General features: G+C 31.6%; 1 protein-coding gene across 6 annotated transcripts in view; it reads left to right on the top strand.

Annotated features, from left to right (window-relative positions):
• Nucleotides 1-367: 367 nt before the first annotated feature.
• LOC140056140 (uncharacterized) overlaps nucleotides 368-19,508 on the top strand; it is a 31,220-nt gene continuing 12,079 nt past the window's right edge. Inside the window, exons 1-3 of one of the 6 annotated variants that reach the window (XR_011846724.1) lie at nucleotides 11,063-11,480; nucleotides 13,603-13,681; nucleotides 14,644-14,757. The gene's annotated coding sequence lies outside the window, so the exon portion shown is untranslated. Of the gene's footprint in view, nucleotides 456-815; nucleotides 942-11,062; nucleotides 11,481-13,602; nucleotides 13,682-14,643; nucleotides 14,758-19,508 lie in introns of those variants that run through there. The other 5 variants (XM_072101407.1, XM_072101408.1, XM_072101406.1 and 2 more) reach the window with 5 other exon arrangements.

Genomic DNA, 19,508 nt, shown 5'->3' with positions numbered 1-19,508 from the left:
GTTGCATTATTTCGAACAGCCTTAATAAATTCACTTGCCATATGTTTGTCTACATTTGCTATTCTGAAAAAATTAGGAACTAATGCATCTAAGTTTTGAATACCGGTACACTCATTCTCAAAATGCTGGTCCAGTTATCAAAATCAAAGAATAAATCAACTTAATTATTTCTCTAATCAATTATTTATAGACAGTGGGCATAATTTTAATTGTGTAATTGACCAATTACCGGAAGTATATGTCATATCGATGGCGTTAATAAACTTTATTTTTTAATTAACAATAATTGGATAAACTTTATTGAGGGCGCAAATTCTTAAGCTAGTGACGTCATGCAACTTGAGTACGGTACGCGCGGCCTGTGGTAAGCTTTTCTGCGACGAGACGGATGACGAGCGATCGTAGACGACAAAATAATTAGAAGATACGTTTCCTGGGCTTGCTGCTTTTAAATGGTAAGAATTCTAACAATATGTATTATCACATCTTTTACAACATGACCTGTTGAGGTGTACGATTAGGTTTGACGCAACAGGTTAAAACTGAAGTTAAGAAATCACGGAATTCATCGTGGGTACAAAACTAGTTTCTCATACCAATCCAGCAGTAAGGCTTGACCTTGGTTAGTGAGTTGGGTTTAGTTTTCATCAATTCGCCCATTACAGTTGCCAGTTTCCGCGTTATATGCTTGGTGCTAAAAGGCTGTACCCATAGTATTGATACATCTTAGTATCAATCTTGGGCTAGCCATCTTTTATTTCAAAAGAAATTTCAGTTTGTTTACTTCACCATTTTTCTGTGTGTTGTTCTTACAGAAAGTTGATGCGATGCGCACTTTTAAGTTTTAATATTTTAAAGTTTTTGAACAATCTTACTTTTTTCCCGAGAGCTCCTTCTTCGAGATGAATTGTAATGATAGAATATAGATGAGTGTAACTGAGGTATGTATAGGTATAATAATAACGCATTATGATTATTTTTGCGCGACAAGACCAGTTATGTCTATTTTTTGTTTAAGATGATCATATTTTTCAGTCAGATTATTAATTTAATTACACACATTGGTTGAATTGCGTACCTTTTAACGCATTATAGACGCAAACGAAAAAATTAAATTATCCGTAGTTAGCTATGTGTTTAAATTGTTACTGTATGCTAAATATTAAATGTCGTAATATGCTTACCTTATTCACTTAAAGTACAGAAAATTAGAAATTGGTTTAATCCATTGTGCGCACATAATGGACCGTCCTTCAGTTTGTTTAATGTAAAATAAACCTTAAATTAACAATTGTTTAGTAAGCATTTTTAAGCACATACAAATAATAAGCAAGTTTACTGCTTTGAAACTATAAATATGCTTGCACGAATAAATTCATACTTGGTCGAAGAATTTATTTTACTGAAAAATTCCGTCTTCATGAAGGTTTTAGCGCTACAGGAAAGAAGCCATATTGAATATACCTTGACTTTGCAGTGCCTTTTACAATTATTGGTGGTCATTAAAAAGCCCAGTGCAGCAGCATTTATACAAGTTTAACCATTGACATTTGGCCTGGACCTCAGACATGGATCACCTAACTACATTAGCTACATTATTAAACTACATAAAAACAGAATTATCTCTTAAGTTAAATATAATTAACAATGGCATATTCTCGCCAACATACCATAAATACTGCTACACAATTTAGCCTACAAATTGGCCTTGGTATAACACTATCAACTCTACCAATTACAGCTCTTGATCGAATTACTCAATAATACAATTATTCCTCCCCCTTATAGTAAAAAAATAAATACTAGAAACACTATGTGTTTTATAAAACTGAATGCAATGTTTGTATTTTAGATCTAATTTAAGGTCACAAACTACACATAATGTAAAAATAAATACCGTATGGTCCTATTGAGATAACTTTTTTTTAAATAAGTCGATTCTAATCATTTTAGCGGCCCGCTATAAATCCCAACATGCAATGCTCACGGATTGATATTTTTGTTTTTCTTCTGTAATTCACCCACTTTTCGATCGTTCGCAAAGCCAAAACAAATGGAAGACTCCTAACATTTCAGCGAAAATACAGTACCAGGTTTCCTCCAATTTGTATCAACGGAGTCTGGCAAAAACAGAAATTAATGCAGCAACTATACAACTTCAGACTAGGCCTATAGCTAGCGTACGGTCTTCGTATGTTAACGATGTTTACCAGCTAGACCTACAAAACTAAGCCTAACGTTACTACCGATGTTTACCAGCTAGACCTACAAAACTAAGCCTAGCTAGGCCTAAATAACGTCCATGTTAGTACTCTTGTTGTCGTTAGTTGTATTTAAACACGAGTATTACTCATCATAATAAACGAAGCTTATTAATATTCCACAGTCTGTTTATAGAAGTGTACCAGCAGAAAGTATTTAAAAAAACACAAAGAAAATCTAACAAAATTTGTATGAATAGTAATTGTTGTTTAAAAAAACACCATTATATTTTAAATAAATTGCTACAGGAATAGTTAAAAAAAAAGTAATGTGGCTCCAAAAATGACATGACATGAAACTTTTGTTTTAACTCTTCAATTCTCCCAAGTTCTTTAAACTTGGGAAGTGCTCCAACTTTGAACAAGGAGTAGAACAGTTATAGATGTAACTTATAGAAGTTGATTTCCGAATGTGATCAGTCAACAACAGTATTTAAATCTGAATAAGTCTCGCGTTTTTTCGTTTAATTGTCTTTTGTTAGCAGAATTCAATAAATCATGAAATACCCGGTATTCTCACTGGAAAATTGCGGTTCTTTCGTTATTTTCTATATCAATCCGTGCGTAATACACCATGTATTTATAACGGGGCACTTCAATTATTAAAATCAACTTATTTTTTATTTTTAAAAAACCAATTATCGCAATAAGCGACTTTGATAACTCCAGAGGGCGCCATATTTAAAAGGTCAATCTGGATAAAAGTTTCATCTAGGCGCAAGGCTAGCGCAATGTTGTAAATTTACATTATTATCACACTAGCTTAGATGGAAATTTTTTACCTTTGAAATATAGCGCCCTCTTGAGTTATCGAAGTTGCTCATATAGGCCCGTTGATTTATTTTTACAAAAAAAAACATTTAATCAGATCGAAAACCTGAAGAGAATTTTTAAATCATGCTTCATGGTTTTACCATTTGTTCAGTACGCATGCATACTGTATCAGAAGAAAGTTTCAAGTGGTACACACTGTACAGTACCAACTGTGTTCTTTTATTTATTGAATTGCCTAAACCTCATCAGTTTGATCCTGTATCTACTTATACGTTAATGATTCTATTATAACAATTTAATACCCAATTAGCTAACTACAGTATTAAGGGTTTATTTAATTGAATATACAGCTGTATTGTACCTACAGTACAGTAAGTTAGTACAGTTTGGACTGGTACAGTAATAAACAATGTTTTATATAAACAAATATACAAATGGACACAAAAAATAATCGCCACGTTGATGAACTCTGAATTGTATATGTACGGTTTACTTACTGTATTATGTAATATTTGTTTGTTTTTTTTTAAATAATTAAAGATAAAGATCCTTTAATCACATAAGGGTCATTCCATCTCAGATCACCCAATGAGTTAAACCCTACCTCTTCCAATTTTGATGAAATTTGGTATATGGGTGATTCATAGCAATTAAAGCCAAAATTTCAAATTTTAACTTTATCGGACCAACGGTTTTCAAGATATCGCAATTTCAATTTTCGGTTTTTACGCAAAAAAGGGCGCGTCCGCCACATTTCAAAGAGCTGTATCTCGGGAACTATAGGTTCGATTTTAAAAGCAAAGGTATTTTTGTAAAGGGGAGACCATAAGGAATCTAAATATACTAATTGTGTGTGTTTTATGTTAATTTTAAGTTGAATAAAACTTTGACATATATTTTGACCTTGAAATTGACCCCGTGGAACACGCCCGTTTTGTTGGTGACTATCATGAAAAATGTAGCCCTACGTGTCAACTACAACATATAAAAAAATTGGAGGGGTTTTTTTCTTTGTTTCCATGAAATTACAATTTGAAGTTGACATACCTCTTCCTTTTAGTGTATTTTTGGTGTCTGTCCATGCATTACTTCAATGTCAATTTGATGTATTCCAAAATTAATTATTATAATGTTACAATTGTCTATGTCTGGCCTTTACTCCTTGTCATCTGGACAATTCAAACAGTATTTAGAAATGTTGTGGCGATCATTTTGGGAAATACTGTAATTCCTAGTCGAAGAGGATTTTATAAACGGAGAGGCTATAATACAATGTACATTTGATTCAGGAATCCAACAACAGTCTTCTTTGGACGGCCAATAAAAGGTTTTCGCTGGCCCATGAGGATGCAATTTAATTTGATAATCCCCAAACTCTTCTGAGAGTGAGACATCCACCACCAAACCAATCCATGGGACACCATCATAACTACAGCACACAAAATTCTGAATTCTAATCATGGTGGGTTGTGTATCAGCAACAATTTCATTTTCATCACTGAAAGATTCTTGAATCACTACCACATCCGGAGAGTTTATCTGGGTACTAAGTTTGTAGACCTGCATCTGTGCCAGAGAAACGGGAACAAAGCGATGATATTGTAATGTACCCTTGATGGTCTGGGCGAGGTTGAATCTCGGCTTTATTTCTTTTTCCACAGTAGATACCTCATCTATTCCCACATGAAAAAAGTTGATGCCTGGAATGTCCATATGAGCGAGTCATATGGCCGAGCGGTTAAGGCAGGGGCGCCGTTTACCGTACCTAAAAGAGCCAACAACAACATCGGCAAGGGTTCGAGGCCGACTCGCTCCGTTCTGGTGGTGGAACAAGTCTTCTCGGATAAGGACTATAAACCGTAGGCCCAGTGTACACAGTTATAACATGTGTGTACTTTAAAGAACCCAGTTCATTATTCGAAAAAGAGTAGGGGGTTACCCCGGTGAACTGGTTCACACAAAAGCCCCTGTATCAGGGGGATTACCACCTATCTGATAGGACAGTGATTAATTCACTATTGATAATCCTTGGCCACATTGCCTAAAGACATAAAATAAAAATAAAAAATTACACAGTAGTCGAACATACTGAAAGATGTGATAATATGACATTCAGTCAAACGCTGTAAGCTTCTCTTAGTGACAAGCCTCTTAACTGTTCCACCTATGCCATCACACGCACTCTTGCCATGTGATGTAGCAAAAAATTTCCACTCGGCGTCTAAACCAAAATCTTCCTGGTGGTGGCAAAGGTTAATAAAGTTATATTTGTTTTTGTATTGGCCGCCACATCCATCTGTGAAATAATGAACTTTTTTCATGGTTGGTAGTTTTGTTTTTATATAGGGGATGACAACCTTTAAAAAGGCATATACAGTGACTGTTGTATGTTCTCTGCAATCACTTATTATTATTATGCATATGTTAATGTGCATAATAACATAGTAAGGACACTAAACTATGTGTCAAAATTGATTTGAAAAGTATGTGAGTTACCCAGTATTTCTCATATCAAAATATATCTACTGTTTAAGTGGGCCTGATGAGAAAGCGTAACAAAAGACACCTTAACAGTTAGTGTTCACACTGTGTATAAGTATAACAACACCAAAAATACACTAAAAGGAAGAGGTATGTCAACTTCAAATTGTAATTTCATGGAAACAAAGAAAAAAACCCCTCCAATTTTTTTATATGTTGTAGTTGACACGTAGGGCTACATTTTTCGTGATAGTCACCAACAAATCGGGCGTGTTCCACGGGGTCAATTTCAAGGTCAAAATATATGTCAAAGTTTTATTCAACTTAAAATTAACATAAAACACACACAATTAGTATATTTAGGTTCCTTATGGTCTCCCCTTTACAAAAATACCTTTGTTTTTAAAATCGAACCTATAGTTCCCGAGATACAGCTCTTTGAAACGTGGCGGCCGCGCGCTTTTTTGCGTAAAAACCGAAAATAGAAATTGCGATATCTCGAAAACCGTTGGTCCGATAAAGTTAAAATTTGAAATTTTGGCTTTAATTGCTATGAATCACCCATATACCAAATTTCATCAAAATTGGAAGAGGTAGGGTTTAAAATTCCATTTTTTTTGGGTGAACTGAGATGGAATGACCCATATTACAGTATGCGTGATGACTAAATAAATGTGAATTAAATTGAATAAATTCAGTTTTTCCAACCCTGTAATGTTATTTGGCCAATGCGGAGTTGATCTTGAGATGTGTAACCCAAGTCCTTTCTAGTACAAAACCCTGAAATGCGGAGAATTTGTAGGCCTGTGTAATTAACGTAAAATGTTAGCAAGAAATTTGACGTGAAGTGAATTAATTAGCGTCAAGTTGACTAGCGTTTCCAATGTAAACGGTTCTTTGTATAAATTGTATAAAAAAACTGATTCAGCTTATTTTATAAAATAAAAAGTACAGTACATTTAATTGCCGGTATTTTTATTTTAAGAAACATTTTAATTCCCGAGTAAAAATTAGGTGTTTTTTTTTCATTCGCAATTCAACAAATTAGAGTAGGTATTGTACAGTAATGTGATAGGCTTTAGTAGATATTACGATATCTTCATAGTTTCTGTTCATTTATCGTTGATTCTATCAAAACTTGTTCAACTATTATTTAACGCTCATAAAAGCAGAAACAACCTTTTAAAAAAATGAAGGTTGTCGTGGTCATGATTCTGTTTGTGAGTCACTCATGCATTGCTAATATATGCGTATCAAGAACTAAACAATGCTAGCACTGTTGCTGATAACACATGTTTGCTACCAACCATGTTTGCTAGGACTGCAGTTTACCAGCTTAAGAAGTTTAACAAAGAAACGGTAATACTTGTGTGTGGCGTATTCTAACGAATTCATTCAATTTTTAAATATATATTATTGTCATAACAACTGTTATGCACAGTCACGGATTCAGCAAAAAAATGACCGCAATTTTGTTTTTCGTTTTTTTTCATACACATCCAACAGCTAGCACAAAATCGCCAATCAAATGAGACTTAGTTTATATAAGCACGATAAACTATTTTATAATTTATAATTCATCATGCTTATATAAACTAAGTCTCATTTGAGGTTTAAGAGTGAAGTTGAAAGAATCATTAGTTGCAATCCGGGCACTAGTTGGGTTTAAACCCTGGTTGTCTCAGAAAAAATAATTTAATTGATATTTAATTTATCAGACCTAAAATCTGCTGATGTATATGCAACGTATGTAATTTTGCGATCATGAGATATGGTAGTCAATCATTTGGCGGATCTGAATAGTCTCGCAGCTAACCATATTTGTGTACGAAAATTGCAATGGAAGAATAAGAATGAATACAATAATAAATTGACTTTTTTGTCTTTACGCGACACAAATCAAAGAGCCGAAGAAAATACTAAATTGTAGATCACGTCAATCAGTGAGTTCTACTACTAATAGAAATGTGTTGTAATACAATATTGTAAATACGTAAGATGCATGTGGCGTTTTTTCGAGAAAATAAATAAACGCCAGAGGGCGTTGTTCGAGGTAGGGGGCCGCGCGGGAGTTTATTACAAATGTTTATTTGTTTCAAAGTGGTGCGTTATTTAAGTAAATACGGTAGTAAGTATATATATCGTCGTTATGTACCGTGTGTATTATAAACAAGCCTTTATGTTAAATAAATTACTAGAAAGATTATTTGGTAATAAATATAAAATTGTAGAGTAAAACAAACAAAAAACAAAAATCAGACGAGAAAACCTTGATTGTGGAGATTGATCTTGCTGTGTTTGCGTCTTTTTTCTGTCATGTTATGTATGTGAATGCTGGCCATAATCCACTACTATATACAGTACTTGTTGGTAATGTGTGTTACACACCCATTCAAATTTTAAGATCACTATACCAGACATTGCTAATGGTGATAGCACATTGTAAAACATTGCATGGGGATAAGATTGAATTTAGATTATTACTTTAACAGTAAACTTTTCTTTCTCGAGTGGTAGGCAACTGTTTGCTTTTTACTAAATTTGTTTAGAAATAATATAGTAACAGTGCACAATTCTTCAATAATTTATTATACTGTAAACGAATAACCAAAAAAAGCAATTTGTTTGTTATTCCGAACCCAGTCCCTATGTTTGAGCAGTATGTTGAAGTACTGTAAATAAAATTTTAAATTAATATTACTATTACTATTAAATAGACAAAACTAAAAAAATAAAGCATAAATTTGATTGTAACATGGATGCATGCAAGAACATGAAATGGAATAATTGTTTGTTTTGATTTGGTTAATGTTTAAAAAAATAATGAGCGAGTATATTTATTTAAATAGCATGTACCTGCTGACATCGTATTCAACAGGTTTACGGAAGGAATGTACATGGTATTCTATTTAGAAAGATGTTGATATAATAATTATCAATATTATTATACAGAAATGAATAAACATTTTCGCAATAAATTAAAAATATACAATCTTCGTTTATGATAAAAATTTGATTGACTGCGTCTTAAATTAAAACGCATTTAAAATGTTATTTAACGTGCTATAGATCAGGAAACCGTTGAGGAGAATACATCTGAATACGACAACATAGTAAATTTATGGTAGATTAAACTGAGTTAACAATAGTATCCCTTATAGGTCAACACTTGACCTCCTAGTATTTATTGATGGCTGACCCTTGTGATACCCAATGGCAAATGCTCTCTGTAACTGTGATGAATTCCACATTCGGAGAACATGTTTTTTATAGACTAAAAGATTTGGTTATATATTTAATATAACAATTATTATGTATTAATAAAAGCTAAAAATTTCAGATCAAGTTTAGGCCAAACAAAAATATACACTTCTCCCACCCCTTCCTGATTTCCGTGCTGCGTATAATCTTTTTTGAATGTCAAGAAAACAACTTTAAAACCTGATAAAAATCGTAAAATTTGATTATTAGTAAATCATGGTTTTTATAATATACTCTTGAACATTTCATTTTTACTCGGACATAATTCACATTATTTAAATAAGTTTCAATTTTTCATGCTAGCAATTAAGGTATTCAATTCAATTCAAAATTCTTTAATCATCCCACACGGGGCAATTCAAATAAAAAGGTCTGGATTAAAATGATCTTACAAAATATACAAAATATCACAATACACAGAACAAAATAGAAAAAAAGTCAATAGGATATCTTTTAAGTTTTTTTATTCGCATGACATGAGAACCCATTTCAGAGGCCTAGTATCTGCAGACTGAGAATCACAGGTCGACAATAAGGGACAACGTTCAAAATTACTTCCATAGAAATTTTGCTATATATTGGTTCGCATCGATATTTTGCATCACTTTCGGTTCTGTCCACATTGTGCTTTGCATATTATATATGTATTATTATTGCGCAAAAATATTCCAGATTTACAGCTTTTTCTGCAGTAAACAATTATCAATTTCCGCGCTATTAAAATTGTATTAAGTTGTTGCTAACAGTTAGTTTTTATTAGTATTCTTTAGGTTTCAAATGTAATGAGAAATGCTTTTTAATGGATTGATAAAAATAAGAGAAAATGTAAATATCTATTAATAATTAATGAAGGTTAGGTTTCGTTATGAAATCGATAAAAATTGACCAATAGCAGTAGATTAAATAATTTTACAGTTATTTAATTCATACGCAAATATAAATTACGACAGAAAAAAGAGGTGAGATTAACTCTACAAAATGGCCGATTATAATCCCATCCCATCACGTGTAATCCCACTCCCTATTTTTGGCTAGTGAACACTTGTTAGTCCAATCCAAATATAATCCCACTCCCTATTTTTGGCTAATGAACACTTGTTAGTACAATCCAAATATAATCCCACTCCCTATTTTTGGCTAGTGAACGCTTGTTAGTCCAATCCAAATATAATCCCACTCCCTATTTTTGGCTATTGAACACTTGTTAGTACAATCCAAATATAATCCCACTCCCTATTTTTGGCTAGTGAACACTTGTTAGTACAATCCAAATATAATCCCACTCCCTATTTTTGGCTAGTGAACACTTGTTAGTACAATCCAAATATAATCCCACTCCCTATTTTTGGCTAGTGAACACTTGTTAGTACAATCCAAATATAATCCCACTCCCAATTTGTTCTCAATTTACATATCCAGACCACTGGAACTGTACTGCACTTGGTCATACATAAATGGTGCTATTATGTATAGTTACTATAATAGTTATAATTTCTTAATTAATTAAAAGGTAATTAGCAAATATTTTGTTTAGATGCAATACCTTCCTGAAATTTTAAGAACATACGGTCGTATTTATTTTAGAAATATAAATTCATACTTTATATGTACATTTGTTGCTTGTAGAATGTTTTAAACAAATCTTTTTAGTTTACAATGCCTTGGTTATTTTTGTTTATGCATTTTCAATTTAAGGATCATACGTTTTATACTGAACAAAAGGGTATCTATAGAAGCATATCTTAGTGCTGCAAAGAAAACTAATCTCGGAATAAATTATATCCTTTTTCGAACGCTCCTTTCTATATTTAGGGATCACCTAAACATTATCGTTCAATTCACGCAGCGTCATTTCTACAATTTTCTGTCTGTATAATTTGTGGAACATAGTTTTCTATAATTCGTCTTTTTGCGTTTTAAGATTTATAGGTACATACATCTATATTATATAAGGGCGTTACTATAAACCAAAAGGGTGTTGTATGCGTTTGCTGTATGTGTTCATTCAAATGTAAATTACTTAAAAACATACTGTGGATAGATCTCTAGTCTAAAATCGGTAATTAAAAATAAATAAAACGTAAACAGCTAAAGAAAAAAAAATCGTGAAATTAATGATATAGTTTTAAACATTGTTTTAAGGAAGCCGTTTTATACAATCAAAAGATGTTTCCTCTTCTTTAAGAATTTGCATAACGCAAGACAGATAATATAAATGTAACTTTAAAATTGAGAGAAATGCGATATAATCTAATCTACGGCAGGTTTGGTAAAACTAAATAAACTCTATAAGAAAAATGTCGCTGTTTCTAAAATGTTTAGATGTTGACGAATTTTATAAACCCAAACCGGGCTACTGGCAGTTTTTGCTCCCCTCGTCCCATAGTGGTACACTCTGTTCAATGAGTTGTGAGAGTCCACCAAACTGTCTGTAATTTGATATGCATGACTGAACTGCTTATGCGCCAGTGCATTCTTAGCTGTGATTGGCTGCTGTTCAATAGGTTCATTGTGTGGTGTATTCACGGGGCGTGTTGTTGACTTGATAAAGGTTATTTTCAGTGCCAAACCAGACGCAGTACACAACAAGCCTAACTGTATTTCCTCCCATTCAGATAGCATTTGGCCATTTTGGAGCCTGTGAACATCTCGTAAGTTTTAGTTCGCACCAGTTTCTAGGCTTGAAACTGATGTCGTATTAAGGTAATATTAAAATGTCTTATCACCTCCCATGCTTACGTAATGATTAATCTTGATGTGCACTGCTGTTTTTATATAATTGTGACGTTCGTAATTTTTCGTATGACATCATGTATACCGTAATACTTGCATGCATATTTTAAAACATTTTTACGTTTCATTATTTTTGTATACATTCGTATTTGTGACTAGCACGGTTTTGATATCGGTAAACATATTTTACTTTGGACTTGCGCAGCTACAGTAACTATTTTGATAATTATTTTGGTTTTTGCAGTGTAAAGGTAAATTGGTATCACATGGTAGACCTAATTAAACGTGAAAACAAATTTATATGATTCTGCATCATGCTTTCTTGAGAAGTGACAATGATCAGTTGTTAATTTAGAGATAATCGTTTTCATTATTTGGGATAAATTATTCTTTTTTCAAAACAGGCTAAGCTTTTTATAGCTAGGGTCAAACTGTTGGTTTGGCAATTTAAGCTATTTATCTTCACCCTGTTCCCCTAACCCAACCCAAGGCTATTTCAATATTTTGATAGAGAATCACAAACTAAACTATTTTTTTTTAAAGAATTATCGGGAAAAAAATTTCGGTTTGTACAAAAAAGTAATGTTATTTGTTTAAATTTCGCTTTTTTGATTACAAAATTGGATTTTTATTTGATTCAAGTGTAGTGCTATATTAGTTTTGGTATGATGAACTGTAAAGTATTCAACCTGGGTTGAAGTGAGGAGAATGTAAGCAATTTTTACATGTAACCAGAGATTTCATAGAAACAGTCTTCAGGAAGAGATTAGATTCAAGGGACCACATTAAACAAAATTCTGCAAAAAAACAATTCTGGTATTACAGATGGGAATAATGAGGGACCAGCTAGAAAGTGTTTTGACACCGCATTTTTTAATCCTGACAACTTTATCGGGTCAGTTTAGAAAATAGATATTGCCAACGTTTCGTTGTGGACACTTTTAAGAATCATTATTTGTAAACCATACTTCAACCTATTAATTGTAAAAAAACTTTTTTGTTGGCCTCGCAATAGTTGTAGTATTTGTTTTATTTTTTAGTATACCGGTAGTCCGAAACCTTTCAATCGATTGTTTTTTAGCATTTTAAAATATAAATGGAAACTACGTTATTTCAATAATTATAAAAACGATTTATTAAAATAGATGTATTTTTCTTGACGATTTAAAATAAACAGTACCACGTTATTTCAGTTGTTGTGGCGTTATTTTAATCAAATTTTTTCAAATCAAATTTTCGTTTCAAGTGAAGGACAAAATTAACGTTGAACTTACCAACGTTTCGTGCGTTAGCGTCGCACTTTTTCAAGGTAGTGGTGTCAGCTTGATTTGCCGACACTAACCAGGCATAGTCACATGATGTTGTTGTGATATGCGCCCTCTAGTCTGAGTTTTTACTTTAAAAAAAATCAAGCTGACACCACTACCTTGAAAACGAGAAACGAAAATTTGATTCTAAAAATATTTTTGGGAAGGAGATGAATTTATTCAATTTTAATCTATTATTTTACACTAATTAACTACTACCACGTAATTTCAATCTATTGTTTAATTATGATTTAAAATTAAACTATTACTACGTTACTCCAATCTATTTTTTCATGACTATTTAAAATTGTAAAAATGTACTACGTTAGGCCTACTTCAATCTATTGTTTTACGACAGTTTAGAATATTTAGAGTAGCACGTCACATGTTAGAAGATTAATTTGTGCCGAAGACAACACGTTACGCAAACGTTTTTCTAACAATTTTGCTTTAAAAAAAATCTCAATAAAAAGTACTATAAAATGATACGTATTTAAAGCAAAACTGATTGATAGAAATATTTTCATAAATTTCTACAAAACTGCTAATTTCAAAATCATCTTTAATTAAGTAATCCTTATGACTACAACTTGCCAATCATGACTTCATTGATCATTAAAATTTGAATGTATTTATAATGAGCGTTCATTGTCTATCATTCTATACTCATTATCAGTCCCATAGTGCCTATCTAATTATTTTAACAATGAAAACATTCGTTGAACCATCCTTACTTTCACTGTACAACACCTACACCTACACATTTTGTTTTCTCGTTATTTTAGCAGTATTCATCAATCGTTATAATCATACCTTTCTAACCAACATCTGTACTTGCCGTAAGCGTATGCTGAAAAGAATTATGTAAGTAGACACGGAAAAGCTTGTCGTTATTTACTGTTTTTAGTTTTGGAAATGTATTTTATTTTCTCAAATTGGAATGGATTAATATGCGTATACTGTAATTCCTGAATTGGTGTGCAGACTGAATAAGGAAAATGAAGTATTTATGGTTGACTGGGTATTATTCCTCAAAGGAGGTATTTTGCCGTGCCACGTCGAACAACAGGACATAATTTCCTATAGAGCGAGCAATTGAAACGCACAGAATCCAATTCTGATCTACTTTAGACCAAAGGTCACAGCAAAGCAGAATATACTACAATGGACATTTTTTCTAACATTTTCCAATAGTAATGTGGTTATACTGTACATTTAAAATCCTTTAAATCCACAAGAATATTTAAGCGTAAACATTTTTAAAAAATCACATCAAAATAAATCGGCAAAAGTATAGATATAATACAGTATTATACAGTATTATACAGTATTATACAGTATTATACAGTATAAAATTATGTATAGATTTATTCTATTTATTACAAATATTTTGTAATATTAAATTGCGAGAGTTAGTTAGACTATTCATGAATAAACATATTTTAAATGACTTTTGCGTATGTAAACCGGTTATAAGCCGACGTTCATAGACGTAATATTATCTATCCACAAAACAATACTTGATCATATTAATTAAATGTTGCGCAATATTCACATTTACGCATTATATACACTGTTACGATAGCCAGACATTTTAATTAAAATATGTTTTAGAAATCTGTTAAAATACAGGGCTACAATATGGTATCATAAATGGTATGGTAAACATAAATACTGTATTGTAAACCAATCCAAGAAGTGTATACGTATTGTACACACTGCCAGTAAATTTTCACGCTTTCTTTGTAACCAAAACAACGTTGTCTGAATGGATCTCGTTAACATTGTCTTGTTTTTTTCCCTTCCCACCTTTCATCTCATTATAGTGATGCTGGCAAGGCTCGTCGTCGTTATTGTCGTTTGCGTAGCTTTGTTGATTTTCAGTGTACCAGGAAAAATATGGTATTGCATATGTAGATAGTTTTCAATCATCCATTTATGATGTATCCATTGTGGTATTCTTTAAAATATTTACATTCAGACATTCTAATGGTTATAAAAAATAATACGTTTGGATTTAGACGTGCTAACGCATAATTTAATATACCATTTGAAATTTACAGAGCCGTACCAGTATCGTAAAAATATAATTTCACTTAAAATAATACAAATAATTTTGTTTTGTGTGATTAATTGTTAAAGAAACAATACTATTATAGTAATATATAAATATTTTAATATCAATATCATTACTTACAGTTAGTCCGTTGATAGAATAGAGCTGGCGCACTCTTAGTCTTGATATTTTTTAACCATAATTGGCAAAGAAATTGTTTTAAAAAAACATCAATTTATCTTAAAAATTACATTATAAGTTTATATGATTATCATTTTAATTTTGTCGCTAACCAATGTAAAATAAAATGATATGGTTAAATATAATTTTTAATTTGACGAAATAGTAACAATGCCCCGTCAACAACAAACAAACCGTTTTTTTAATTTTTTATTTGGCCTCACAGTAATTTGCTTTATAAAGAAGTAAACAGGAAGTACAACAAGCCATTAGTATTGAACTATACCCTGCCTTATTGGCCATTAGTAGGCACTGTATTTAGAAAAAAAAGACCACTGTCCATACAGGTAGTCTTGAGTTGTGAGAATGTATTCAAGAGGCGAGGCCTTGCTCTTTCACCTGGTTACATTAACCAGCTGGGTGCCCTTGGGGACAGATAGGGTTTGCTAGTAACACATAAAAATGCAAGTGTACAATGCCTACCAGGTATGACAGAGACATAGCACAAGGTTATATGGTAAATTTTTAAATTTTTATTTTCTCAAATTTATTTATTTATTATTTTAAGAATGTAACAAATGGTAAAAATATATATAAATGATTGTTTCAAATTATAGTTAATTAACACTGTTTCAAGGTTATAAAAAACATAATATAAGAAATTAACAAAAATTAAATATCACAAACAAATTCAACTTAAAATTTCCATCCAACAAACATTTTTTTTTTAAGTTGGCTAGTTCTATTTCTGCTTTTCTTCAAATTGTTTTTCAAGTTAGAGTTATAATAAAGTCCTCAGGGTTTTGAAGCCCTTGAAAATCAGTTTTTGCCAGACACACACTGGTAGTAGTATACTGCTATTACTACAACTACAGTGTCACCAAATTATTAAAAAGTATCTAACGTTTAAATGGTTATTACTCACAAGAATATGAATATTAATACGGCGGTTTCATCGCTGTTGGTTGACAACTGAATAAAATAAAAAAAAAATTAAAAAAAAAAATATTCTTATGAAAAAAATCCATTTCGATATTTCATATCCATATTGTATAAATTAAAGTAATCTTCAATTAATTAATTAATTATATCATAATTTTGACATGCAAACGTTTATTAAAATTTATCCCAAAATGGACTAAGTATGTGAAAGTATATTTTCATACTAATAATAGACAAAATGTTTAGTTTGTGGATTCTTAGTAGACAATAGATGTTTTGTGGTCCTGGATTTAACTTCTTTGAATTACAAATCGTTATGTAACATTACATAATCTTGTTATTAATTAGTTTTTAATTGTTTACTACTTGTAAACAGTGTACTTTTGTAATTCTAATAGTACTGTAAACTGTATTGATATTGAGTGTAAAAATGTACAAAAAAATGTTTACCCTTAAAAATACAAGCCTCTATAAAATACAATAGAAAATTGATTGATTGAATATGCTGGCAATCAGTTCGAGGAAAAATGCATTTTTAGGCCTATCGTAATATTGAATTTTTTAATAAAATCTACAACAGTATTAACGTAAATTACTAAACAGTCAATTGGCAATGTTCATCAAATCAAATTCAGACTTGATTTTAAAGAAAACAATGTTGCGCAAAAAAAGTGTATATTGGACAAGTGGATTGAGAAATACTATTGTTTTTAGTCAGATCAGTAACCACACTTCCTTGCTTGCAGTCTGTTAAATCAAAGTGAGAAGGATAGAAAGGAAACAATGGTTATTTCATTGCTGTTTCTTTGGTTCCCTTTTTAGGCCCCTCAGTTCTGTTAACAAGCTGTCTAGGCTAGTACCGTGTGCAAAGAATTTCCCAGCCAAAGGTCATTTAGCTTGTGTCCTTCATTGGCTGGTAAAGATTTTCTCCTTATATGGAAAGCGTATCTCATGTGAATTGATCCGTGTTTGTGCATGATGATGGTTAGCTTGTCAAAGGTTGCGGGCTATACCATTTCATGGATTAGGTGCGGTTGCACATCACACTTAATATTTCATTCTTTTTTTCGGTGAATCTTTTTTCGCATTAATACTGTACTCCATAATATCTTGCGTCAACTGTATATGAACTGTTTGTGAACATTATTTTAAAATTTTGTTTGATAAACATGTGATATGATTTCATTGTGTTGCAGACATCACGCGGCTAATATTTCACATACGTTAGGGACGGACTTCAATCTCTCCACTTTACAGAAACCGTTTGCATAGAAAAATAAATAAAAGAAAAAAGCAGGTTTCGCTTTCATGTGTAATAAAAAAATATATTGTTGATTTTAGTCGTAATCGCTGTCTCTTTGGATATTTTTCATTTACATTGTGAAAATTGTGCGCATTTCTTAGCCACAAATTCATCTGAGTTATAATTTTAAATATATTTTTTTTAATTTGGATTATTTTTTTAAGGTGATTAAATTCGATACCATCTGTTTTGATGAATGTATCAACAGAATCTAGTTTTATATCATCAGTTCAAAATGACCCATGTGTCGAGTGTATCATTGTGCGTGATTTAATATTACTGTACCAGCGTTGGTAGGCCTATTGTATTATTCTCAGCATAAATTAGCATATTTTCCGTATAACGTTCATTCGTATGCGACTGGTCAAATATAGAGATACAGTGTATTATAAATAACTTATAAAAATATCAATTGCGTTGGCACCGTAGACAAATAAACATTTCTTATGTTAATTTGCTTAATGATTTTTATTTTTAGAAACTGATTTGTTTCAAATTAACCGTGGTTTTTTGCATAAAATATAGCAAATTCATTGTTGCCATTATATAGCCTAATACTTTAACTAAGTTGAGTAAAACACTACTCAAGTAAACTATCCTGTTTTTTACCAAAATCTTGTCTGCATGACTATAATGTACGTACAGCTGAGTAATTTATTTTAGAGCCAATCTAGGGTTTTATGTTTACTGTACAAGTGAACACTAGAATAGTTAGTAAAATTGGAGTAGAAACATGTCCCATGTTGGTTATTCAATATTTTAAAATTGTACCACGCGTGGTAAACGTTGAAACATGCATTATTGTTGGTCTGCGGTAATTTCCAAAGAATTTATTTTAAATTTGACTTCTTTTTAACGAATAGTAATACGGCTAGAAATTGGTTACTTACTTTACTTTACTTTAAGTTTACTTGAATTTACCTACCCGAAACCATACACACGCACACCCGGAAACAAACACTATGCTTTCCTTTTTTTAAATATATTTTTAATGAATTACAACATCTGACTGTCAATCTGTAATTTTGATCTATGTTTAATAAAATAAAAATGATTTTTCACCAAGATTAATCCCAACATAAGTGATTATATATTGCTAATTACTTTTTAACACAGTAATCAGTTATTTATACATCTAAAATCAAATTAAACATTACATTTTTGTCAAAAATCAGAAAAAATACAAACAAGGATCCTGTTTAAAATAATTATGATATGCGAAAATAATTTAGTATGGCATGATGAAAGAGTACTGTTTGTACACTGGCAATAGCTTAGTGAGTGAGTACACGCGATTGCTTCGGTTGAATGAAATTAATGCAATGTGAAGAATTTCATCGCGCAAGAATTTGACTAGCAAGCTGCATAATTTTATTGTGTGATCTTTATCTTTAGTTTAAATACTTAATTTTGATTTATCATTGGAAAAAGTATTTTTTCGGGAGGTTTTTTTACCCGTAATATTGTACTGAAATGCTAATTTCAATTTATGTATGTTTACTTCAAATTTATTTCAAATGCTATGCTATATACAACAATAGTTAAGTCTTCCTCATCTCTTGGCCTGTATAGCCAAATACGTTTTCAGGATAGTAAAATATAAACAATTCTCTTGTACCTTTTAAAAACGAAAACACATTGAATACCGTGGATAATAAATCAACATTCTTAAACTAAATAATTTTATGAACACAATTATTTTAAATATGCTATGCTGTGCACACACAGATGAAACAAAGTAACGTATAAAAGATATTCCTCTTATAAAAATGTCTCACGTTATCAAAAGATTAGAATATTTTTGTAGCATCATGAATAATATATTTACGTATAGTTTCAAGAGTAAACCAGGCCTCTTGTTTTTATTGCAAAACGTTTCCAACAAACGAGCAAGCCAACATAAATAAATTAGTTTATCGTGCTTCGTATGACATGCAGAACAGCTCGGTATTTTTTTGCATTTCTCAATTCTCTTCTACGATCCATTCTAAAAAAAAAAGAGTTTTAAAAATATGTCGCTGCGATTTACTGCAAGGCCTCTATTGATGAGTCAGCTTCAGCAGCTGCATAATACGACACGCAAGTCTTTGAATATTCAAATGAAATTGAAAGTTGGATATGATCCCTGAAAATGGTCACAGGCTAGTAGCTCCAACAAGCTACTGTAGATGTTTACCCTTCATTTCAAGGTCTTTGAAGCTAGTTTAAAT

The sequence above is a fragment of the Antedon mediterranea genome, chromosome 8 (genome assembly GCF_964355755.1).
Source record: "Antedon mediterranea chromosome 8, ecAntMedi1.1, whole genome shotgun sequence".
In the NCBI taxonomy this organism is placed as follows: domain Eukaryota; kingdom Metazoa; phylum Echinodermata; class Crinoidea; order Comatulida; family Antedonidae; genus Antedon; species Antedon mediterranea.
Note: the sequence above shows the minus strand (reverse complement) of the source record. Positions and strands in the feature narration are given on the sequence as shown.